Consider the following 26798-nt stretch of genomic DNA (forward strand, 5'->3'; position numbering starts at 1 on the left):
CCAAGCAAACTAACAGAGTTAGATACAGAGCACAGGCTAGCTAGAAAGTAGTTATACAATGAAGTCCAGCAAAGCCAGAAGGGCGGAGCAGGATTAAATAGGCCAACGAGGTCATGTGACCAGCAAAGGAAAAAACCTAAGAGCAAGGTTCTAACAGATTTCAGTTGATGTCTGTCATCCTCTAAAAGGGGGAATTGTTAAATATTAATTACGGATATTGATTTTATTCTGAATTCTGTACCATATACTGCATAAAAATGCATCAGCCATCGTGCTAGCGTTTCTAGATGACATGTGCTATTTGTGTATTTTTAGTTCAGTGCCATATGCAGAAGAACAGGTGTTATATGACCAGCTATAAAAGCCCATGTTAGAGACAAGTGGGGCTCTTGCCATTTCACAGGACACAGGACGAGAATCTATGTGTGAAGAAAACAGCTGCTGATGTAGGCCCAAGGAGACATGTTCTTTACCCGGACACATGGTGTCATCCGGACACAATGGTGGACACAGGCAGACGCAATCTACCATCCAGGATCCCAGGGAAAGATGGGTGACTCTCAACAATTAAGCTAATTATGGACAAATGGACAATCACTTTGTAACTAACTTTTATGTAACTATTTCAATCATTCTTTTTAATGGACAATCCGAGAATAAATCAATACATTTTTTTCATAAGAATATCGTGATATAGTTTTTGATCAATCGCATCTAATAAGAAGTCCTCAATAGAAAATTATACGGAAATAAGTATTTTTTTACAGATTACCGTCAGAACTGGGGTGAGTATATAATTTAAATGATTAAAGAATGTGTCTGTTGTATTTCAAATAAAGTGTTTACTCTGTGTGTTTATTTAACTCTTTACTTTAATTAGGTTTGGTCATGAAAGGGTCTGTTTGACACCTTGTCATCACCAAACAAAAGAGCTAGGTGTCAGCTAATTCCATTCCAATCTTCATTAGCATTTCTATTCATGTAGTTTCTGGGGCAGCTGCGAGCTGCTATTTTTAGCCTGGGAAGGTGCTATTTGCAAACATGGTCCCTGGCTATTATTAACAGCTCACAGCTGTTACGTTAGCCGCTACGTCACCACAAACAGCAAGAAGCAGCGCTTTGGATGCAGCATGTTCTTGCTGCTTCCAAAACGAGGTGTTCTAATGCTGCACTTTTGTTGTTGGTACATGTGAATCCACCACATACAATAACACTTCAATTGGTCAAAATCTGCAGCGAAGTCCAGTGTCAAATAAATCAAAAATGCCATCAGTGTAAACAAAGCAAAAAAGTGGGCAACCACCTGTACTATTACAGATGATTGTCCACATGCATGCTGAGATGCTGAGAATAGCATAAACAAAGGAGGAGAAAGAACTCAGCAAATATTGCAAGAAATATTTATTTAGTTATACACAATAAAAGGGTACAAATAGAAATTAAGACAATGAGGTAGTGTCATATGATAAAGTGCTTTCAAGTAGGGTAGTATATTTAAAATGAATCCATGAGACTGCAAAATTGCACATTGCCCACAGAAATAATTTAGTTATAGGTAATAGTAAATTGAAATAAATAAACTGGGACAAAAATCACAGGATTATCATGATTCACATAATCTCACTGAGATATAAATGCAACAAGATGAAGATGTTAAATGTTCTTAGTATATAGCTATATGCCCATCTCCATAACCAAAAATAAATCAAACTAGTGAGATAATTACCTGACTGGAAAGCACAGCATAGGGGGAGTTAGGAAGATGATGAGGGTGATGGTCCAACGTACGTTTCGCGGCGTTCCAAGCCGCTTTCTCAAGGGAAAAAAGTAATGCCATCATAGTCACCCAGAAAGTATATATATACAGCTAAGCCGGGGGCGGTCTCCACGGACTACGTGACATGGGGTCAAAGACACCAGGTACGGCACATGCATGTGGCTGAGGGAGTACGCCGCACGCGCCCCGGCCGTCACACCGCCAAACTGCGCATGCACTGGAATTAATTCTGATGCAGGCACAGGGCAGCCCTCAGATGGCCAGGCGCGCGCGTGCCATGATCCCCACCGTGGAAACGCGCTCAGCCATGTCAGAAAGCAGTGTAACAGAGCTCATTCTGGAGAAGTTGGGATCACATAACGGAGCAACAGTGAAACAAAAGGGAGGAAGGGGGAACTTAATAGTCAAAAATAGGGAGAAGGCCATAGAAATAGATGCTGCATACAACAAAAATTAATTAATCTAAGTATATATATAAATATAAATATTAAAGTCACATATTTATAATAGCAGCAATCATAGATCTTGATAATCATATCTCCCGTCTGGACATGAGGTCAAATGTATATATCCGAATCTCGCTGGTCTCCAAACGTGAGCAGGGTCACAAGGACTTCATAAATATGGACTGGGAAGAGGAAGGAAAGAAAAAGAAATAAAATGAAAACATTGGAATTAAAACCACATAAAAAATAATTCCTCTTATAATCACCCGACCCACATGTGTTAATACAAACATGTGGGGGATAAAGGTATACAAGATAAGCTTACTGTTACAAAAATGAGGAAAAGCTTAGCGACTCATTCAGGCCATTAGGTGTTACTGTGTTCAGGCGCATGATCCATTGTGACTCTTTCTGGGCAAGTCTCTTCCTGACATTGCCCCCCCGAATCCCCATATGTATTACGTCAATACCCCGCACCATGAAGGAACGGGGATTGCAATCATGTTTAGCCTTAAAATGGCATGTTATCGTCTTGAGTTGAGTTGGATCAATTGCCGAACTTGCAGCCATAATGTCCCTCACATGCTCCCGTATGCATACCCGCAGCTCTCTCGATGTCAAACCAACATAAATCAATGAGCAGCTGCAGGTAGCATAATAGATGACATTAGATGTACCACAGGTGATATGATGTCTGATATCAAATTTCTTTGTGCCATCTGTCGAGCAAAAGCTGGTACAGCGTAGGACATTGGGGCATGCCACAGAGTGTCCACATTTGAAATTACCTACCATCGGACCACTTGAGCCAAATAGACGTGGACCAGTGTGTCCGCTACAGAAATTGACATGCTGCGGGTGAGTTTGGGTACATGGCCATGATCAGGAGCCGCTTGTTTATACAGCGTCAAACCCGCAGCATCCAGATGTTACACATAGTGGATGGGATCTCTAGAAATCCCATGTTCACTATGCGTGCATCAGAGGCTGCGGATCATCCGTGGACACTAACATGGGGCGTGTCTTTCAGGACTGCAGCATGTCAAATTCTCTTGCGGAGTCGCTAGTCTCCGCAATATAAATTGGACCACTAGAAAGTATTGAATGCGGTAAATCCGCATGGTTCAGTGAACACATGCGGATTTACCTTAAAAAAACACCAAAACAATATATGCCTCACCATGCATTTAATCCATCCTGCTGTTCATATCTTCTGAGTTCAGACCCACAATGCCGTGACTCGCGGCCAGTATAAAGAGAAAGTGGGAAAAGTCTCCAATAAAAAATAATTCTCACTTTATTTGTGCAAAATCTTAAAATATATAAAAGTCCGTGATAGCAGAGATGCAATCTCGAAGCGTTTCTGGCTTACGCCCTTAGTCAATGATGATCACTGACCAAGGGTGTAAGCCAAAAATACGTCGAGATTGTATCTCCGCTATCATGGACTTTTATATATTTTAATATTTTGCACAAATAAAGTGAGAATTATTTTTTATTGGAGACTTTTCCCAATTTCTTTTTATGCGGATTTACCTGTGTTCAATAGAACGCAGTGTTTTGGACACAGCAAAAAATACGCATCCAAAACGCTGCTACATCCGGATTGTGGGCACGGAGCCTAGTCATTTTTATAACCAGCAGAAGGAAAGCCGACCACTGTGGGGCTGATATTAGTAGCTGGGGAAGGGGCCATTACCCAACAATGTTCCCTGGCTATTAATATCAGTCCACAGCTGTTTGTTTAGCCTTTATTGGCTAGATTACAGGGGGACCTCAGAAAAAAATTGGGGTCCCCCTATAAAAATCTAACCAGAAAAGGCTAAACAGATAGCTGCGGGCTGACAGTAATAGCCAGGGAAGGGGCCATGAATACTAGCCCTTAAGCGGCTTTTAATATCACCCCTCAGCAGTCCCAGAAATGGCGCATCCATAAGATGCGCCAAATCTGGTGCTTAGCCTCCGCTCTTCCCACTGCCCTGTAGCAGTGGCGAGTGGGGTAATGGGGTTGGGGTTCATGTCAGCCTTGTATTGAGGCTGACGTGAAGCCCAGGTTAGTAATGGAGGGTGTCTATAAGACGCCCCATTACTAACCGCGTAGTAGAGTGGTCGCCGCTTTTTCAATAAATACACGGCCAGAATAAAGTATTTTAATGAAATAGAAAACACGGTTCTAAAAAATTTTTTATTACACTCTCAGTCCCCGAATCCCTCGTCTCCTGAAAAAAATAACAAACAACCATATCCCTCACCTGTCCGACGCCATGATATAGTCCACGATTACCATCAATGATTGTCCCTCGGCGATCCATGTCACTTCTATAGCAGCGACATCAACAATCACTGATGTCACTACTGTAGAAGACAGCAATGTGTACTGACAGGGGTGTAAAATCACTCCTGTCAGTGTACATTGCTACTGCAGGAGGTCACTGAGGTTCATCAGCTGAAGATCAGCTGATCAGCCCCGTTGAGTTCACCACCATGGGAATATTCTGATCGCTCACGAGACCGCAGGTCCAGACAGCGCAGTACACTGCTGGGAGCGAGCGTGCTCCCTGCAGTGTACCGCCAGCCACCGGGAGGAGAACATCGCTGGGGGACATCGGGAGGACATCGGGGGCGCCGGACAGGTGAGTATAGTGTTTTTTTTTCTTTTTTTAACTGCTGGTGGTTCCCTGCTCGGCTGAGAACTACTGCTCTCCTCAGCTGCGCCGCTGACACTGTTATGAGCGGGAACGGTGGTCGGATGAGAGGAGTAGTAGTCCTCCCCAGCCGACCTGGGTACCACTCGCAGCAGGTTTCCGGAGCGTTTCCCGTCCATTGGTTTTAATTGAAAAGCAGCAAATCTGCAGGTATAAATTTTATACCTGTGGATTTTCTGCGTTTCAATTAAAGTCAATGGGCGGGAAACACTCCGGAAACTCTGGGCATAATGGTCATGCTGCGTTTGTTTCTGCAATGGTAATTTCCGCATCATGTGCACAGCATATCAGGATTACCATTGCAATAGCTGGCAGAGTGTTTTTGATGCGTTTTCGCACTGAAAAACCGCCGCAAAAACGCATTAAAAACGCTACGTGTGCACTTAACCTTAGTGTGTCAGCGTCACATGGCACATCCGTCCCTCATATAGGGATTGATGTACAACTAGTCACTTTTGTTACGAGAGTGGCAGTAGCCCTGGATGTTCTTTTATCCTGTGAAAGTACTCAGCTTTGCAACATTATTACATTCCTTCATTTTGAAACATGTTGCCTTTCATTTCAATACAATTTTTTCCAGCACTAATGAAATAACTGTGGTATGCTCTGTGAGTATAGTCGTATTTACTGGCAAATGTGATGCTGGGGACATTGTACCCCATATATATGAATTTATGACCCCCAGCTCTTTCAGCTGCTCGTAAAACCCGGCCCTTTATCCGGGCCCATTAACTCCCTCTCAGCACTATGTGTGCTGGAGCCTTCTTCTTCGGGTCCTACATCACCGAAGGTTGGTACTTCGGGGACACATACCTCCCATCCATAACCTGTCCTGAAGCCACCTTACAGCGCAGATACATACACCTCGTACACGCACGGCTCCGCTCCGTACACCTCGTACACGCACAGCTCCGCTCCGTACACCTAGTACACGCACGGCTCCGCTCCGTACACCTCGTTCACACGCTGTTCCTCTCCGTACACCTCGTACATATACAGTTCCGCACACCTCGTACACACGCGGCTCCGCTCCGTACACCTCGTACACGCGTGGCTCCGCTCCGTACACCTGGTACACGCGCGGCTCCGCTCCGTACACCTCGTACATGCGCGGCTCCGCTCCGTACACCTCGTACACACACGGCTCTGCTCCGTACACCTCGTACACGCGCGTCTCGGCTCCGTACACCTCGTACACGCGCGTCTCGGCTCCGTACACCTCGTACACGCGCGTCTCGGCTCCGTACACCTCGTACACACGCGGCTCTGCTCCGTACACCTCGTACATGCGCGGCTCCGCTCCGTACACCTCGTACACACACGGCTCCGCTCAGAACACCTCGTACACGCTCGGCTCCGCTCAGAACACCTCGTACACACACGGCTCCGCTCCGTACACCTCGTACACACCCGGCTCTGCTCCGTACACCTCGTACACACGCGGCTCCGCTCCGTACACCTCGTACACACGCGGCTCCGCTCCGTACACCTCGTACACACACGGCTCTGCTCCGTACACCTCGTACACGCGCGTCTCGGCTCCGTACACCTCGTACACACGCGGCTCTGCTCCGTACACCTCGTACACACGCGGCTCTGCTCCGTACACCTCGTACACACACACGGCTCCGCTCCGTACACCTCGTACACCTCGTACACGCGCGGCTCTGCTCCGTACACCTCGTACACACCCGGCTCTGCTCCGTACACCTCGTACACACCCGGCTCCGCTCCGTACACCTCGTACACACCCGGCTCCGCTCCGTACACCTCGTACACACCCGGCTCCGCACACCTCGTACACACCCGGCTCTGCTCTGTACACCTCGTACACACACGGCTCCGCTCCGTACACCTCGTACACACGCGGCTCGGCTCCGTACACCTCGTACACACGCGGCTCGGCTCCGTACACCTCGTACACACGCGGCTCGGCTCCGTACACCTCGTACACACGCGGCTCGGCTCCGTACACCTCATACACACGCGGCTCGGCTCCGTACACCTCGTACACACGCGGCTCTGCTCCGTACACCTCGTACACACGCGGCTCCGCTCCGTACACCTCGTACACGCACGGCTCTGCTCCGTACACCTCGTACACGCGCGGCTCTGCTCCGTACACCTCGTACACACGCGGCTCTGCTCCGTACACCTCGTACACACACGGCTCCGCTCCGTACACCTCGTACACGCGCGGCTCTGCTCCGTACACCTCGTACACACACGGCTCCGCTCCGTACACCTCGTACACACGCGGCTCTGCTACATCCACACTGTAAACCCCTCCTGACCCCACACATAAACTTCAGCTCATCCAGCACCATGACAACCAGCATAGCAGAGTCCTGCATCCACTGAGGCCCCTGATCATGTGACCCCTGACTCCTCCCCTCCTGTGACCTCATCACAGCTCCTGTGCGCACAGAGCAGCCATATATGTGGTGGCGGCTCTGCAGGTGGAGGTATGTGTAGACCCCCATTACTGGGCGCAGGGGGCATTAACACCTTCAGCACGGAGACTCTTTTGGGGTCTTGTGTTGCCCCTTAATAAGAATCATAAGGTTTTTGTTCTGTTTCCTGTAATAGATACATACGACCCAACTATGGAGACAGGAAGGGAGGAAACATATTGTTCTCATAGTACAGGACCCCTTTACTGCCCCACAGTGTAATGCCCCCATTATGCCCCTTATGCAGGATGTATGATGCCCCCACAGTGTAATGCCCCCATTATGCCCCTTATGCAGGATGTATGATGCTCCCACAGTGTAATGCCCCCATTATGCCCCTTATGCAGTATGTATGATGCCCCACACAGTGTAATGTCCCCATTATGCCCCTTATGCAGGATGTATGATGCCCCCACAGTGTAATGCCCCCATTATGCCCCTTATACAGGATGTATGATGCCCCCACACAGTGTAATGCCCCCATTATGCCCCTTATGCAGGATGTATGATGCCCCCACACAGTGTAATGCCCCCATTATGCCCCTTATGCTGGATGCATGATGCCCCCACACAGTGTAATGCCCCCATTATGCCCCTTATGCAGTATGTATGATGCCCCTACACAGTGTAATGCCCCCATTATGCCCCTTATGCTGGATGCATGATGCCCCCACACAGTGTAATGCCCCCATTATGCCCCTTATGCAGTATGTATGATGCCCCCACACAGTGTAATGCCCCCATTATGCCCCTTATGCAGTATGTATGATGCCCCCACACAGTGTAATGCCCCCATTATGCCCCTTATACAGGATGTATGATGCCCCCACACAGTGTAATGCCCCCATTATGCCCCTTATGCAGGATGTATGATGCCCCCACACAGTGTAATGCCCCCATTATGCCCCTTATGCAGGATGTATGATGCCCCACACAGTGTAATGCCCCTTATGCAGGATGTATGATGCCCCCCCCCCACAGTTTAATATTCCGGGACGTACTAAAAAGAATGAAGATCAGGAATAAATAAAAAGAATGAACATAAAAACTTACAGGTCCAAACATATGGAGAGATATTATGGATTTCTTGTGTATCTTGCACATGGGATGAGCATGAAATATATGAAGATTACAAGGGAATGAACACATTCCATATAAACAGGTGTATATTATATTCCTACACTACCACCATCCCCCTACACACAGTATAATATTTCCACAGTACCGCCTGAGGTCCTGCAGTTGGAATAAGTCCTGAGGTTTTACAGTTGAAATAATCCCCCTGGGATTGGTTTTCCCTTTGGCTGCTCCCCTATATGTACAGTGGTGGCCAAAAGTATTGGCACCCCTGCAATTCTGTCAGATAATACTCAGTTTCTTCCTGAAAATGATTTAAATCACAAATTCTTTGGTATTATTATCTTCATTTAATTTGTCTTCAATGAAAAAACACAAAAAGAATTGTCCTAAAGCCAAATTGGATATAATTCCACACCAAACCTAAAAAAGGGGGTGGACAAAAGTATTGGCACTGTTTGAAAAATCATGTGACGCTTCTCTAATTCGTGTAATTAACAGCACCTGTAACTTACCTGTGGCACCTAACAGGTGTTGGCAATAACTAAATCACACTTGCAGCCAGTTAACATGGATTAAAGTTGACTCAACCTCTGTCCTGTGTCCTTGTGTGTACCACATTGAGCATGGAGAAAAGAAAGAAGACCAAAGAACTGTCTGAGGACTTGAGAAACCAAATTGTGAGGAAGCATGAGCAATCTCAAGGCTACAAGTCCATCTCCAAAGACCTGAATGTTCCTGTGTCTTCCGTGCGCAGTGTCCTCAAGAAGTTTAAAGCCCATGGCACTGTGGCTAACCTCCCTAGATGTGGACGGAAAAGAAAAATTGACGAGAGATTTCAACGCAAGATTGTGCGGATGGTGGATAAAGAACCTCGACTAACATCCAAACAAGTTCAAGCTGCCCTGCAGTCCGAGGGTACATCAGTGTCAACCCATACTATCCGTCGGCGTCTGAATGAAAAGGGACTGTATGGTAGGATACCCAGGAAGACCCCACTTCTTACCCCAAGACATAAAAAAGCCAGGCTGGAGTTTGCCAAAACTTACCTGAGAAAGCCTAAAACGTTTTGGAAGAATGTTCTCTGGTCAGATGAGACAAAAGTAGAGCTTTTTGGGAAAAAGCATCAACATAGAGTGTACAGGAAAAAAAAAGAGGCATTCAAAGAAAAGAACACGGTCCCTACAGTCAAACATGGCGGAAGTTCCCTGATGTTTTGGGGTTGCTTTGCTGCCTCTGGCACTGGACTGCTTGACCGTGTGCATGGCATTATGAAGTCTGAAGACTACCAACAAATTTTGCAGCATAATGTAGGGCCCAGTGTGAGAAAGCTGGGTCTCCCTCAGAGGTCATGGGTCTTCCAGCAGGACAATGACCCAAAACACACTTCCAAAAGCACTATAAAATGGTTTGAGAGAAAGCACTGGAGACTTCTAAGGTGGCCAGCAATGAGTCCAGATCTGAATCCCATAGAACACCTGTGGAGAGATCTCAAAATGGCAGTTTGGAGAAGGCACCCTTCAAATATCAGGGACCTGGAGCAGTTTGCCAAAGAAGAATGGTCTACAACAGGGCTCGACAAACCCAGGTTCCTGGTCGCCAGTGGCGCCTAGAAAATGTTGTCTGGCGCCTAGAAAATGTTGCCTGGTGCTTGAGGAGTTGAGAAGAAAAAAAAATACTCTCAATCCAATCCCACCTCCTGCACGGAGTCATCCAATCGGAGGAAGCAGGGACAGTATCGCTCAGGCCGCCTTCTCCACTTTGCTCCGCCCTCCTTATGCTCCGGGACTGGACAGGGAGAGTACTTAAGGCTTAAGCTCTATGCATTTGAATGGTTTCTCTCTTTTACGTACACAAGTTGCAGTCAAGAGGCTGTAAAAATGCAAAACACATTTGCTCACGACTGACAAACAAAAGTTACTTGTTCCAGATCCTCCGGATAATTTTTTCACCATGTGAAGTAAAATAGAACCATTTTCAGAAACTCTGCCCATCCGCTGACCTGTAACTCTTCTATAACATCTTCTCTCCTTTTACAAAGTTTGGAAACTTGTCAAGAGCTGAACAATTCTGTAAAATTCCTTGGCTGGCAATTGTTTGATGGTTAAGTTCCAAACGTTTTTACTAGCAATGCAGTTTGGAGTCTTCAAAGCAAACTATTTCTGTAGCTACTCCAAGAACGACCTACTCACATTCCTTTTCCTAAATTTGCTGCAGGTGATTTTGTAGGGATAGGATGGATGAGATTGTCAAAAGTTGTGTAATTGCTCTCCGTCTTGTACGTCTAAAGAATTATTAAGGGTGTTGGATAATCGGAAAAAAATAAATGATACAGTAATTCTGTACTGACAGAAATATACAAGAGAATTTCAGACTTGGAGAATTTAGCAGAACAGTATTTTCTTTCACCATGAATGTAATACAAAGGCATGACAGGTATTTGCTTAATTAAAAACATCAGAAAATTACATTATTTCATTCTGTTTTATTTTTTTTGTGTAATTTTTATTTTATGTGACCCTGAATATTTATTTATTTATATATATATATATATATATATATATATATATATATATATATATATATATATATATATATATATTTTAACATAACCAATTAACTGACATTTCCCATTTCCCAAAATATAATATTTATTATCTTTAAAAGTAAAATGTTGTTTATAACGTTTGTAATGTTTTTTTTGTTAAATTAAAAACCAAGTTTGCTTAAAAAAAATTCTGGCTCCTAAATTTTTTGGCTGGCTCCTAGATTCTGAACAACTTTGTCGACCCCTGGTCTACAATTCCAGCAGAGCATTGTAAGAAACTCATTGATGGTTACCGGAAGCGGTTGTTCGCAGTTATTTTGACTAAAGGTTGTGCAACCAAGTATTAGGCTGAGGGTGCCAATACTTTTGTCTGGCCCATTTTTGGAGTTTTGTGTGAAATGATCAATGATTTGATTTTTGCTTCATTCTCTTTTGTGTTTTTTCCTTGCAAGCAAATTAAATGAAGAGAATTTGTGATTGCAATCATTTTCAGGAAGAAACTGAGTATTATCTGACAGAATTGCAGGGGTGCCAATACTTTTGGCCACCACTGTATACTCTCGAGCATGTATACATGCATGTAGGGGAGCAGGCCTTACTTGATATCGAGGCTTTGTACAGTAATATACCGCATGAGGACGGTATCAGAGGAGTAAGTCGTTTCTTGAAATCAAGATCAATAGAGTGTAGCAGACATAATAACTTCATGGAGGATCTTCTAAAACTCACTCTTACTCACAACATATTTCTTTTTGACAGGAAGTACTTCCTCCAGTTCAGGGGTACTGCGATGGGGAGCCCCTGTGCCCCCTCGTATGATAACCTATTCCTGGGCTCATAGGAGGAAACCACAATATTCAGGGATGATCATAAGTGATGGCATCCAAATATTGGGGTATTATATAGATATATTGACAACATTTTTATCATCTGGTCAGAGACGAGTGAACAATTTCTTGAATTCGTCAGGGAACTCAATATCCATAGAGTGGGCCTTAGATTTATATCAGAGTTTAATTATTACCAGTTGCCTTTCCTGGATGTACCAATCAAGAAAGAACGGGATGGGACCCTAGGGACACTCATCTACCATTAACCTATGAGCACTAATAAACTATTAAATTACTAAAAAAAAAAACAAGCAATATCCAAGGGCCAATTTTTACAGTTGAGTAGAAACTGCTCTAATGTCACAGATATTAATATACAGGCAATAGACACGAACACCAGATTCAAGGAAAAAGGTACCCACAGTACATTTTGGATTCAGCACAATTGTTTGCAGAAAAACAGGAGAGACAGACACTCCTCCATGCCTAACCAAGAGAGCAAGAAAAATATGGAATAACACAAGTAATAGAAACTTGTCACAATCAGAGTGACCTTATCTTTAATATCCTCAGAAAACACTAGTATGTACTTGTGGTCGACCCGGACCTGAGGATGCTGTGGGATCTACTCCCACAATAACTTTCATAAAGGGTTTGTCAATTAGGGACCGTTCAGTGCCTAGTTTCTATAAAAACCTGCACCCAAGTGGACTTGGCTAGATAGAAGAATCTGTGGTTTCTTTAGTTGTGGAGAAAGTTGTACATGTAATTGGATGAGACCATATAAATCTTTCTCGAGTTCATCTACGGTTGAAGCCTTTTTCCAGAGGGATTATTCCAACTGTAAAACCTCAGGACTTGTATATGTGGCCACATGCAACTGCCCCCTAGATTATGTATGCACGACCAAGAGGATTGTGGGGGGGCATTTGGGCGAAATACGCCATGGCCGGGACACCTCATTAGTGAGACACATGAACAGTGTACATTGAGGTGAAACCGGAGACATCTCCTTTTGCATCATTGAGGTGGTTAAACCCAATGTGAGAGGAGGTGATCACAATAGATGTATCCTCAAAATGGAAAGTGAGTGGATTTCCAGACTGGATTCACAAGCTCCAAAGGAACTCAATGAGCAAATTTTCTATGCCTGTTTTGTGTGAATACCGCCCCATTCTGGATTACATTTTTGGATTTTATACTCTACCCATTGCTACTCAGTTCCCTGTGAATGAGGTTCACATATTGTTTTACTTCATCAAGATATCTGAACTCCTATATCAGAATTAGCTCTTATCAGTTATATCCCACTTATACTGTTTAGTAACTAACAAGTGTGGTGATCCTTGTGAATCTCTAATTATGCAATAGTGGTCATATTTGACCATTTAGGAATATACTGTGGGCCATCATCCCATATTTTTTGTAGTGATAAAGTAGATCTACATGCCTATTGCATGATGGGAGGATGTGCAATAGTTGTTTTTAGTCTCCCATGACGCTGATCTCAGAGAGAGGATTTTTCTGTTGGTGGAATGCAATCCAATACCATATGGAACGCAGACATCTGGGCATGCGCATTCGTAACAATGATCCTAGATGCGCTCCAGTGTGGAATGATAACTACGGGCATGCACAGTCACAGGTACGAGTGAAGCGGCGGCAATCAGTTTTTTATTATTATTATTCTTATTATTATTAATTTATATAACGCCATTGATTCCATGTTTATTCTAGCGTTTCAGTGTAAAACATTATTGGACTTCTAGCTCATGAGAAGTAGCGTAGGTGCAGTACATTATTGTAGACAGATCCCGGTTCTTCTGCAACAACTCTCGACACTGCTGTTTCTGGGCCTTCGGTAGCGTTTCCGCTATTGCGACTCCTCCAACGTCACCTTCTGGCTTGCCCAGCAAGCATGGAGCTTCCACAGCCTCTCTGTCTTGCCACGGCTTGATGAGGTTGACGCGGTATATCTGGTACGGCTTACGTCGTCCCTGTTGATGATCCTTGTAGTTCACTTCACCCACTTTTTCCACCACCTCATACGGCCCTTGCCAGTTGGCCAAGAACTTACTTTCCACCTTAGGAATTAGCACGAGCACTCGGTCTCCCGGATTGAATTGGATCACTCTGGCTGACCGGTTGTAGACTCTGGCATGAGCTTCTTGTGCCTGGAGGAGATGTGAAATAATCTATCGTAGTAGTGACTATTTTGACCCCACAGGCTCTTTCTGGAAATTAGCACGCAGTGGATGTTGGAGAGTGAAAATTACAAATATATAATTTCATTACCCAACACATAGTGCCCAGATTGTGCTCCAGGAGACACACGCCATCAATTAAGTGGGTTCTTCTCACTATAGTAATGTCAAATACATGGATGCTGAATGTGGTTTGGGCACACTGCAAGGCTCAGAAGTGAGGGGGAGATTTGACTTTGGGAGAGCGGATATTGCTGGATTGGTTTATGGAAGCCATGTTGCTTTTCAAAAGCCTTTGAGCCACTAATAATGTGGAAACCTCTGGTTTTCCACTGAAGGGTGATGGACCTGAGCGGGTACTTGTTTTTTGTGAGATGAGTAGAAGTTTTTATTGGTATTATTTTTGCCTACATAACATTGTTTGGTGGCTTTTTATTCCATATTTGGGAGGCAGAATTAACAAACAGTTGAACACTACGATCCACTGGTTCATCCTATGAGGTTTTCTATTAGACTGTGAAATGTTATTGTCTTGGTGAATAATGACGGCTAACATGGAGCAAAATTTAAAAAAATCGCAGAAAAAGATACAGCCTTACTAACACCAATAATCGTACCAATTCATGGAGGGTGTGGTTGCCTAGTATTAAAGATGCACACAGATGAAGCTTGCATAGGACGCCAGTCACACAGGTAGGTGTGATGCAGTGTCTGGCTTAGGATACTGATGATGTCCATACTGGGCAGGAGGGCTGCCCAGCACTATATAAGTGCACCCCACATGGACAGACGCCCCAGTACACCCAACCAACACTAAAATGCTAATGCATTTGTTATCTGATTTGGTGTTGGTAAGGCTGATTTTTTTCTGTGATATGTTTTCTTGGTAGATAATGATACTTTTACATAAAGTGCATTTTTACGTAGAGTTTAAGTAGAAATATTCAACAATATAAATTTTAAGGATGTTATTCATAAATTATAATTGGTTTTATTCTTAGCAGATGACTGTACCAGGATATCAGAGGGACAGCTGACATCTTCAATTTTTAAATCAGATGATCTTGAGATCCCAGAGTATACAATTGAAGTGAATGCCATTACTCCAGATATACCATCATCCCTTCACAGCAAAGATCTGTCATCTGTTCCTTTGAAACACGTCCTGTCTTCTGATTCATTACTGACTACTAAGGAAAATCAAAGTCACAAAATAAGCATTAAAAAACAAATTGCTCCTAAAGCAAAGAAGCCATTTTCATGTTCAGAATATGGAAATAGTTTTTCCCTCGAAAAGTCTTTTCTTAAACATCAAAGCATTCACACAGCAGAGAATAGATTTTTTTGTTTCAACTGTGGGAAATTTTTTAACCAGAAATCAAATCTTGTTAATCACCAGAGAAGTCACACAGAGGAGAAGCCATTTTCTTGTTCAGAAAGTGGAAAATGTTTTACAGAGAAATCAAGTTTAATCAGACATCAGATAACTCACACAGTGGAGAAGCCTTTTTCCTGTTCAAAATGTGGAAAATGTTTTAGCCGGAAATCAGATTTGGTTAAGCACAAGAGAACTCACACAGGGGAGAAGCCTTTTTCCTGTTCAGAATGTGGAAAATGTTTTAGCCGGAAATCAGATATGGTTAAGCACAAGAGAACTCACACAGGGGAGAAGCCTTTTTCCTGTTCAGAATGTGGAAAATGTTGTAGCCAGAAATCAGGTTTGGTTAAGCACAAGAGAACTCACACAGGGGAGAAGCCTTTTTCCTGTTCAGAATGTGGGAAATGTTTTAGCCAGAAATCAGATTTGGTTAAGCACCAGAGAACTCACACACATGAGAAGCCTTTTTCCTGTTCAGAATGTGGAAAATGTTTTAGCTGGAAATCAGATTTGGTTAAGCACCAGAGAATTCACACAGGGGAGAAGCCTTTTTGCTGTTCAGAATGTGGGAAATGTTTTAACCAGAAATCAGATTTGGTTAATCACCAGAGAACTCACACAGGGGAAAAGCCTTTTTCCTGTTCAGAATGTGGGAAATGTTTTAACCAGAAATCAGATTTGGTTAAGCACCAGAGAACTCACACAGGGGAGAAGCCTTTTTTTCTGTTCAGAATGTGGGAAATGTTTTAAAGATAAATCAGTTTTGGTTAAGCACAACAGAACTCACACAGGGGAGAAGCTTTTTTCCTGTTCAGAATGTGGGAAATGTTTTATCCAGAAATCAGATTTGGTTAAGCACCAGAGAACTCACACAGGGGAGAAACCTTTTTCCTGTTCAGAATGTGGGAAATGTTTTAAAGATAAATCAGATTTGCTTAAGCACCACAGAACTCACACAGGGGAGAAACCTTTTTCCTGTTCAGAATGTGGGAAATGTTTTAGCCGGAAATCAGATTTGGTTAAGCACAAGAGAACTCACACAGGGGAGAAGCCTTTTTCCTGTTCAGAATGTGGAAAATGTTTTAGCCGGAAATCAGATATGGTTAAGCACAAGAGAACTCACACAGGGGAGAAGCCTTTTTCCTGTTCAGAATGTGGAAAATGTTGTAGCCAGAAATCAGGTTTGGTTAAGCACCAGAGAACTCACACAGGGGAGAAACCTTTTTTTCTGTTCAGAATGTGGGAAATGTTTTAAAGATAAATCAGTTTTGGTTAAGCACAACAGAACTCACACAGGGGAGAAGCTTTTTTCCTGTTCAGAATGTGGGAAATGTTTTATCCAGAAATCAGATTTGGTTAAGCACCAGAGAACTCACACAGGGGAGAAACCTTTTTCCTGCTCAGAATGTGGGAAATGTTTTGTGAAGAAATCATCATTTCTTAATCAGCAAATTACTCAAACAGACGAGGAGCCATTTTCATGTTCTTAATGTGGGAAATGTTTTACACGGAAATCAACTCTTAGCAAACTTCAGTAAAGTCACACAGGGGAGAAGCCTTTTTCATTTTTAACCAAAAATTGTATCTTCATAAAGGGGTTGTCCACTACTAGGACAACTCCTTCTCATTCCTTATGTTTGGCCTTGTTAAAATAAAAACACACATACGCACTTCCTGTTCTGGCGCCGTTTCCATCGTGTTTCCGTAAGGATGTTACATCACACAATCCTGCTCCCAATCACCGCCACCTTCAGACGTATTGTACATCAACAGGAAGGACACGGCCTGGACATATCACCAAGAGAATGCACACACTGAAAGCACTCTCTTCAGACCGTGTTCCTGGGGGAAATATAAGCAATTTACAGCCTCAAACATGACTTTCGATATGGGAAAGAAAGAAGAGATCAGAGGTTAGTCTGAGGTCCTCCACCTCTGTCAGCATGTCTGGTATGCAGCGTTTCTTATGGAAGGTCTTATCTTTCTGCTCCGGAGCTATTACTGCCTCACCTCAGCGTGGAAAAAGAAACAGTCTTAACCTTCATGATGCCAGACAGCTCCAGCATGTAAGTCCTGCACCAACTTCTCTCTTAATGTAGGCCTCACAGGAAAACAGCTCCACAAATCTCCCTGTACTCTCACCAAAGCCCACATACTGAGCAGTGCTTGCTTCACAGGGACATTTACCCCCCAGTCACAGGTTATTCTGATATGGGGAGCAACATAACTTATTTGTATATCAGATTGCGTCTATCCCTACTAAAGAAGATATGGAGCAATATATTCAGAGGCTGGAGACTACATACAATACTGAAATACGTCCCCTCACTTCTATCCTGTCACAGCTTACTGACAAGGTACAAAGATTAGAGGATAATGTCGTCCAAGTTAGAGGCCATCATAATGCTCAGAAACACTGGATCTTCACAGCCAGTAAATAAACCATCTGTTTAATATGGTTGATGATCAAGAAAATCACAATAATATCTGGATAAGGGGTATACCTGAAAGCATCAATGCACAAGTGATTATGCCAACACTGCGATCATTATTCACTAATATCCTTGGTGATCCTATTGATAAGGAGGTGGAGATTTAAAAGGCGCACCGTACAATAGGCAACCATGGCCCAGATCCTGAGCGTCCAAGGGACATTATTTGTCACATACATTTTTTCAATGTAAAAGAGGCCATTGTGAGGAAAGCAGAGGAGTTGGGTCCTGGTGATTTCAATGGAAAACGCATATAATTGCTCACAGATCTATCCTGAATGACACTTGCTAAAAGAAGGGTATTGAAACCGCTGCTTGATGCCATCCGGGAAAATGGCCTGATGTACTCCTGGGGGTACCCATTCCAGCTGTATATTTTCAAAGATCCAAGCAACATGAGACCTTTCTGTGATGCCCTGGACATTCCATATATCTGACTGGCCACCTGCTCCCCCATTGCCACAGAGAGTTCCAGCACTTGATGGTGACGCAGACAGATGGGAAAGTAACCTGCTTATCATATGAGCTCCTGAAATGAATCTTGTCTTCCCTGATGAGAGACAGTTTGCAGATGCTTACTTATTTCTTTAAGCAGATAATTAGATATATCTAAATAGAGCATTAGGTGCCACTCTTCCACTATATAGAATGTCTAAGTTCATATAAGATCTTAGACCAGCATATAAGTTGAGTTCACATGATACTACTGTAATATCAGGCTGTATTACATTACTTGCTTTATATTCCATGGTTCCACCTAATAAGAACCCTAGAACTGAAAGTTTGACTTACGCCTGTAAAGACAACCCCCAGTTAGGGACTTGCATTGGGATCTGCTTGTTTCGCAATTTCCTACTGTTTTGATATATTCATAATCTATACTTCTTAGACACTGAGAGGTTGACGTTACTATCTACCGTCTATACGTCCTCTTTTCTCTTAACCTTTCTCTCTTCCATTCCCCCTTTTTTTTCATATAATATGGCACAACTCAAAACTTGTTCATTAAATGTCAGAGGACTTAATGTTCCAGAGAAAGGAGCTCAAGTGTTTTATCGTAGACATAAACAGCACGTAAATTTTCTCTTTCTTCAGGAGTCACACTTTAGAGGCGATCATATACTATACCTCAGATTACTAATAGATATTATTCATCTTGGCGTCCCAGAAAAATGCAGTTTTGAAGTCTAAGGTGCTGAGTATAGGCCGCCACAGATCACTGCTGCATACTATTGTAGAAACACTGTCTGACACGGAGAGGAGGTTCGTGTTTGTTAAGATCTCCATCTACTCCAAAATTTTGACTTTGGCAAACTTCTATCTCCCTAATTGTGACCAAATTAAGACATGCCGTCATTACTTACAAACTAAAATATTTTGCGGAGGACGTTATCATCATTGGAGGTGACTTTAATTTTGTCTTGGATCCTTCTTTAGACGCGTCCCTGGGCTGGAGTCACCAATCTAAAACACAAACAAAAGCTTTGCTAATTGTGCTTTGGTCTCAACCGAGCGATGTATGGATGATACTGTTATGTTCTGCTACCAAAGCTAAGGAAAGAGAGGAGATCTGTCCCTACTATAAGACTCAGCTGAATCCCTACGATGTAACAGGGAACCTGATCCTGCGATCAGACCTGCTAAAGTCCTAATCTAGTCTGTACGGAGACCTATAGATTTGGGGAGGGAATCCCTACAAGTACTAAGGACTGGGAGGAATATGGGACACCTCCTAACAGAAATAGCAGCAGACAGACGAACAAACAAAATAGATAGAACCTAGAGGTCCGTAGATCAAGCAAACTAACAGAGTTAGATACAGAGCACAGGCTAGCTAGAAAGTAGATATACAATGAAGTCCAGCAAAGCCAGAAGGGCGGAGCAGGATTAAATAGGCCAACAAGGTCATGTGACCAGCAAAGGAAAAAAAACCTAACAGCAAGGTTCTAACAGTACCCCCCCTTCTAAGAGGATCCTCCGGATCCCCTAGGACCAGGCTTATCAGGAAATCTCCTGTGAAACGCTCTGATAAGTCTGGACGCGGAAACATCATCTGACCTCACCCAAGAGTTATCCTCGGGTCCGAAACCTTTCCAGGCCACAAGATACTGCAAACTACCTCTATACCGTCTAGAGTCAAGGATGCGAGAAATTTCATATTCCCCGTCCTCCACCACCGGAGGAACAGAGGCAGAGGCGTCACCATCCGACACAACAGCTTTTTTTAACAGAGAGACATGAAAGACCGGATTAATTCTCCAGGAGGTAGGAACCTCCAACCTAACAGCAGATTGGTTGACAACCTGAAGCACCTTAAAGGGCCCTACAAACTTGGGACCCAATTTCTTAGAAGGAATCCTCAACCGCAGATTCCTAGAGGACAACCAAACCATGTCACCAACAGCGAACAAAACCTCCTGTCGTTTCCTATCAAAGCAGTCTTCCATTCATCACCCTCCTTCATGCGCAACAGATTGTATGCCCCCTTAAGGTCAATTTTAGAGAACCACTTGGCCCCCAATAACTGGTTAAACAGATCAGGAATCAATGGCAGTGGGTAAGGATTGCGTACCGTAATTTTGTTAATCTCACGAAAATCCAGACAAGGACGTAAACCGCCGTCCTTTTTTTTTTACAAAAAAAAATCCAACCGCCACAGGAGACTTAGAGGGCCTAATGTGACCGGCGGCCAAACTTGTCTGTATGTATTCCTCCAAAGCCTTCCTCTCAGGAATAGTAAGGTTAAATAAACGACTTTTAGGAAGAGTCGCTCCAGGGACAAATTCAATAGAACAATCATAGTCTCTATGGGGAGGCAAAACCTGCGATTCTTTCTCAGAAAAAACTCTCCAAAAATCCTGAATAGGAACAGGCAATTCTCCCCTATCCAAAGCTGCAATACGCCCGTTACAACACTTGTCATAACATTTATGGCTCCAGGATTTAATTTCACTGGTAGACCAATCCAGTACAGGATTGTGAAATTTTAACCAGGGCAAACCCAATATTACTGGAGAAGGCAAGTTATTCAACACTACCAAATCCAATTTCTCATGGTGAACACCATTAATAGTGAGAGGAAATTCACTGACCTTGAGAGTAATATTCTTCAAAGGGGAGCCATCCACAGAAACCACAGCAATGGGGGATGATAAAGGTTCAGGTTTTAAATTGAGTTTTTCCACGAATCCCCCATCAATAACATTCAGTGTAGACCCGCAATCAACAAACACCCGAAATTCCATTAATTTTTCCTGAGCAATCGTGGAAGCAGCTAAAAATATACCCTTGGAATTTAAACAGGCAATACGGGCGTGACTGACCATTTTTTTTTTCTTTCTTCATACGAAGCTCACAGCCTTTAATCAAATGACCAGATTTTCCACAATAGAAACACAAGCCTTCTGAAAAACGACGGTGTTTTTCTTGAGAGCGAGGTGCCACCGATCCAATCTCCATCGGTTCACCACTGTTAGTACACACATTATCATAACCAGAAACTGACATAGCAGAGGATTTGCTCTCATTAACCCTAGCACGCAGTCTTCTGTCCACCCGTATAGCTAATTGCATAGCCTGTTGCAAATCCTCAGGTGTAGGATAAGCAATTAGCAGGTCTTTAACCTTTTCACTGAGCCCAGCAAGAAATAGACTTTTCAGAGCAGAATCGTTCCACCCTGTTTGAGTGGACCAACGACGAAAATGTGTACAATATTTTTCCATATTACCTGATCCTTGTTTTAAACGTCTCAACTCAGTCTCAGCTGATGCCACACGGTCAGGATCATCATATAATAGTCCTAAAGCAGAAAAAAAACTATCCACTGATCTGAAGCATGTATCACTAGGTTGCAAAGAAAAGGCCCACTCCTGAGGCTCTTTGCGCAAAAGTGACATTATGAACCCTACGCGCTGGGATTCATCCCCAGAGGACTTGGGTCTCAAACGAAAATACAATAAGCAAGCATTTTTAAATGAAAAAAATTCTCGATGTTCACCAAAAAATAAATCCGGCAAACATACCTTAGGCTCCAAGAAATATGCTCCAGGACAGTTACTCACGTGCTGACGGAGCTCGGCCACTTCCAGAGAGAGTCCCTGCAGGTGTTTAGCCAAATCCTGAACCGACACCATGATGGAACAAAAAAAAATCTTTCCTTAGAGAATTTACGGGCTGGACTTACTGTTATGTTCTGCTACCAAAGCTAAGGAAAGAGAGGAGATCTGTCCCTACTATAAGACTCAGCTGAATCCCTACGATGTAACAGGGAACCTGATCCTGCGATCAGACCTGCTAAAGTCCTAATCTAGTCTGTACGGAGACCTATAGATTTGGGGAGGGAATCCCTACAAGTACTAAGGACTGGGAGGAATATGGGACACCTCCTAACAGAAATAGCAGCAGACAGACGAACAAACAAAATAGATAGAACCTAGAGGTCCGTAGACCAAGCAAACTAACAGAGTTAGATACAGAGCACAGGCTAGCTAGAAAGTAGATATACAATGAAGTCCAGCAAAGCCAGAAGGGCGGAGCAGGATTAAATAGGCCAACAAGGTCATGTGACCAGCAAAGGAAAAAAAACCTAACAGCAAGGTTCTAACAGATACTACATCCAGACGTAAAGGATTATACCTATTATTCTCCTTTACACAATATGCATAGCCATATAGTCCTTTTCTTAATTAGCCGTCACTTGCCTACATGGCAACATACATCTCAGGTAGGAACTGCTGTATGGTCAGATCATGCTCCTGTATATTGTAACTAGCTATTGAACCCGTTCTATGCCCGGGTGGCGAGCATTTTTATTGGTATATGGTCTCCCATGCTGGTATGTGCACCCCCCTCCTAGTATTTCTGCTGCCCCCATCCTGTCCCCACCATCCCATCCTGGTATGCATGGCACCCCTCATCCCCATCCTGATATGCATGGCACCCCTCATCCCCATCCTGGTATGCATGGCACCCTTCCTTCCCAATCCTGGTATGCATGGCACCCCTCCTTCCCAATCCTGGTATGCATGGCACCCCTCCTTCCCAATCCTGGTATGCATGGCACCCCTCCTTCCCAATCCTGGTATGCATGGCACCCCTCATCCCCCAATCCTGGTATGCATGGCACCCCTCATCCCCCAATCCTGGTATGCATGGCACCCCTCATCCCCAATCCTGGTATGCATGGCACCCCTCATCCCCAATCCTGGTATGCATGGCACCCCTCATCCCCAATCCTGGTATGCATGGCACCCCTCATCCCCAATCTTGGTATGCATGGCACCCCTCATCCCCAATCCTGGTATGTATGGCCTCCTCATCCCCCAATCCTGGTATGCATGGCACCCGATTCCAAATGTGGTATACATTGCACCCCTCATCCCAATCCTGGTATGTATGTTACCCAATCCCTCATCCTGGTATGCATGGCACCACTCATCCCCCAATCCTGGTATGCATGGCACCCCATCCCTCATCCTGGTATGCATGGTGCCCCTCATTCCTATCCTGGTATGCATGGTACCCCTCATCCCTATTCTGGTATGCATGGCACCCCATCCCTCATCCTGGTATACATGGCACCCCTCATCCCAATTCTGGTATGTATGGCCTCATCCCAGAAACCTGGAATGCATGGCACCCAATCCCTTATCCTGGTATGCAATGCACGCTTCATCCCCAATCCTGGTATATATGGCTCCCTCATCCCTATCCTGGTATGCATGGCACCCCATCCCCTATCCTGGTACGTATCGCACCCCTCATCCCTATACTGGTATGCATGGTACCCTTCATCCCTATTCTGGTATGCATGGTACCCCTCATCCTGGTATGCATGGTACCCCTCATCCCTATCCTGGTATGCATGATACCCCGCATTGCTATCCTGGTATGTATGGTACCCCTCATCCCTATCCTGGTATGCATGACACCCCATCCCTCATCCTGGTATACATGGCACCCCTCATCCCAATTCTGGTGTGTATGGCTTCCTCATCCCAGAAACCTGGTATGCATGGCACCCAATCCCTCATCCTGGTATGCATGGCGCATCTCATCCCCAATCATGGTATATATGGCTTCCTCATCCCTATCCTGGTATGCATGGCACCCCATCCGCTATCCTGGTATGTATGGCACCCCTCATCCATATACTGGTATGCATGGCACCCCTTATCCATATACTGGTATGCATGGTACCCCTCATCCTTATTCTGGTATGCATGGTACCCTTCATCCTGGTATGCATGGTACTATCCTGTTATGTATGGTATCCCTCATCCCTATCCTGGTATTCATGGTACCCCATCCCTATCCTGGTATGCATGGTACCCCGCATTCCTATCCTGGTATGCATGGCACCCCATCCCTCATCCTGGTATGCATGGTACCCCACATTCCTGTCCTGGTATGTAGGGTACCCCTCGTCCCTATCCTGGTATGCATGGTACCCCATCTCTATCCTGGTATGTATGGTACCCCTCATCCCTATTCTGGTATGCATGGCACCCCTCACCCCCCAATCCTGGTATGCATGGTCCCCTCATCCACCAATCCTTGTATGCATGGCACTCCTCATCCCTATACTGGTATGTATGGCACCCCTCACCCCCCAATCCTGGTATGTGTGGTACCCCTCATCCTGGTATGCATGGCACCCCATTCCTCATCCTGGTATGCATGGTACCCCTCATCCCCCAATCCTGGTATGCTTGGTCCCCCTCATCCCCCAATCCTGGTATGCTTGGTACCCCTCATCCCCCAATCCTGATATGTGTTGCCCCCTCACCCCCCAATCCTGGTATGTATGGCACCCCTCATCCCTTTCATGCTGCACACATACAAAAAAATAAACACTTAATCTCACCTTTCTTCTCTGTGCTCCAGGGCTGTGGTGTTCTGTTCTGCCGGAGGCTGGGGGAGGAGTGCGGCGTCAGAGTACGCGTATGTCCATACCGCGCTGTCCGGCGCCATTTTGCCGAAGACACACTGCAAATAGCGCTATGTGCATGTGCTGATTCCGACACCTTCACTCCTGCCCCGGTCTCCGGCGAAGAGAGGCGCTGCGGCAACGCTCCTCCCGGTCAGGTAAGTATGTAAGTACGGCGCCGGAGATCGCGGTATGCGTTCAGTGTCTACGCATACTGTGATCTCCGGCGCCATATACGCTCCTCTTACCTGTAACGGCTCCATGCCTGCTTCTGTCTGGAGCCAGACTGCGCAGGCTTGTCGCGCTTGCGCTGTCTATAAAGGCTTCAGACAGAGACACGCATCTCTCGTTGTATTATAGATCTGACTATGCCGAACTCCACCAAGGCTTCAGATGATGGAACCTAAGTGATAATCTGCTGAAAGACTCACTCTGTGTCTCAAACCTTCTTGAGACTATAGACTCCTTCAAATATATGAGCATGATGAAACTGCCTTACCATTTAAATAGGAAGCACTCACATGTGTCCCCAGAGGGATAATAATAAAACATAAATAAAAGCTCAAAAAAGGAGAGAACAGCTAAAGTCTCATTCGCTTGAGCGGATTGATCTCCTTGACAAACAACATAAATGATCTGCTTCCCTCCAGGTATATGCAGACCGGCTTAACGCTAGAATGGAGCTAAAGTAGTTTCATGGATGGGGTACTCGCAAATATTGTGTAATTTCAGGGCATTTACTTATGGAAGGAACCAAGTGGAAGCTTCCATTCTCGGTACTAGATATGGGGCCTCCTCGAGAAAATTACTTAAAATGTCGTACACTAAAGTTAATATATAAGGTGTGGGATAGGGGTAAAAATATTCTGGGGATTGAAAAGTACACAAACTATACTCCTTTATGGCACAACTCTAACTTACCAGAGCTACAGAAACTAAATAATATTAGTGAGTGGGAGGATAGGGGTATTAGAATAAACGTCATACTGATTGATAGACATCACCCAATAGATACCATTGCTAAAGCAGTGGATACAAAAGGTCTATTAACCCTTCTTTATAGGCAGTTACTGGCCCTACATTTGGATAATATTGATAGTTAAGACAAAATGGGAGGAGGATGTGGGTCTGTTATCTGAGGAGCAATGGGGGAAATACTGGATTTGACACCAAATCTTTCATTGTCAGAGTCACAAAGATTGTCCCGAATTCTTCTCATTCATAGAGTATATAGATACCCAAGTATTTTATTTAAAATTGAAATAGAAACGGATGACACATGTCCTAGATGTGGTCAAAATGACGCCCACCTGATGCATATGAAGTGGGAATGTGGAAATATTGGCAACTACTGGAAGGGGGTGATCGCTCTTGTACTATCTGTATTTGGGATACAACTTCAGTTGGAACCTAAAATCTGTATCCTAGGACTCCTGAGAGAGGATGTAGACCCAGACTCCATATGGCAATAGGTCGCTCAAGAATATTATTCCAAGCCAGGAAGTTGTTGGCACTACATTGGATAGACAATTCTCCCCCAACGATATCAGAACTAAAATCCAGGATAAATTACACTCTATGCTTGGAAAGGGGGTCTTATATTAAAGGAACGCTGTCATGAAATTCATACAAATATGGGAACAATGGTTAAATACCCCAGGTATTGCTTCAAAGAACCTTCACAGAAATACTATCCTGGATCGTTTGTCCATTTCCTTACAGTAAACCAGGAATTTATATCCTTATACCTAAGGTGTCAGCAAATAATAATTGTCTCAGTCCACACAATTGTCCCTTCTTAGATATATTCTTTTTCTTTTGATGTCTCAATAGGAAAAAAAATAAGCCGTCAGGAAGTATTCATATATTCATGTACAAATGTAAAATTACTATTCCAAACCATTGTACTATGGAGCGATATTGGGATTTATATCATTGTAAACCGGTTCTTGTATTGTT

The 26798-nt window shown here is 44.1% G+C and overlaps 1 pseudogene; it reads left to right on the top strand.

Annotated features, from left to right (window-relative positions):
• The window catches only part of LOC141191589 (uncharacterized), an 82267-nt pseudogene extending 65979 nt beyond the window's left edge, over positions 1-16288 (top strand).
• Positions 16289-26798: the final 10510 nt, after the last annotated feature.

Source organism: Phyllobates terribilis, unplaced genomic scaffold (assembly GCF_046119375.1).
Source record: "Phyllobates terribilis strain yellow unplaced genomic scaffold, ASM4611937v1 Scaffold_47__1_contigs__length_9908305, whole genome shotgun sequence".
Lineage (NCBI taxonomy): Eukaryota > Metazoa > Chordata > Amphibia > Anura > Dendrobatidae > Phyllobates > Phyllobates terribilis.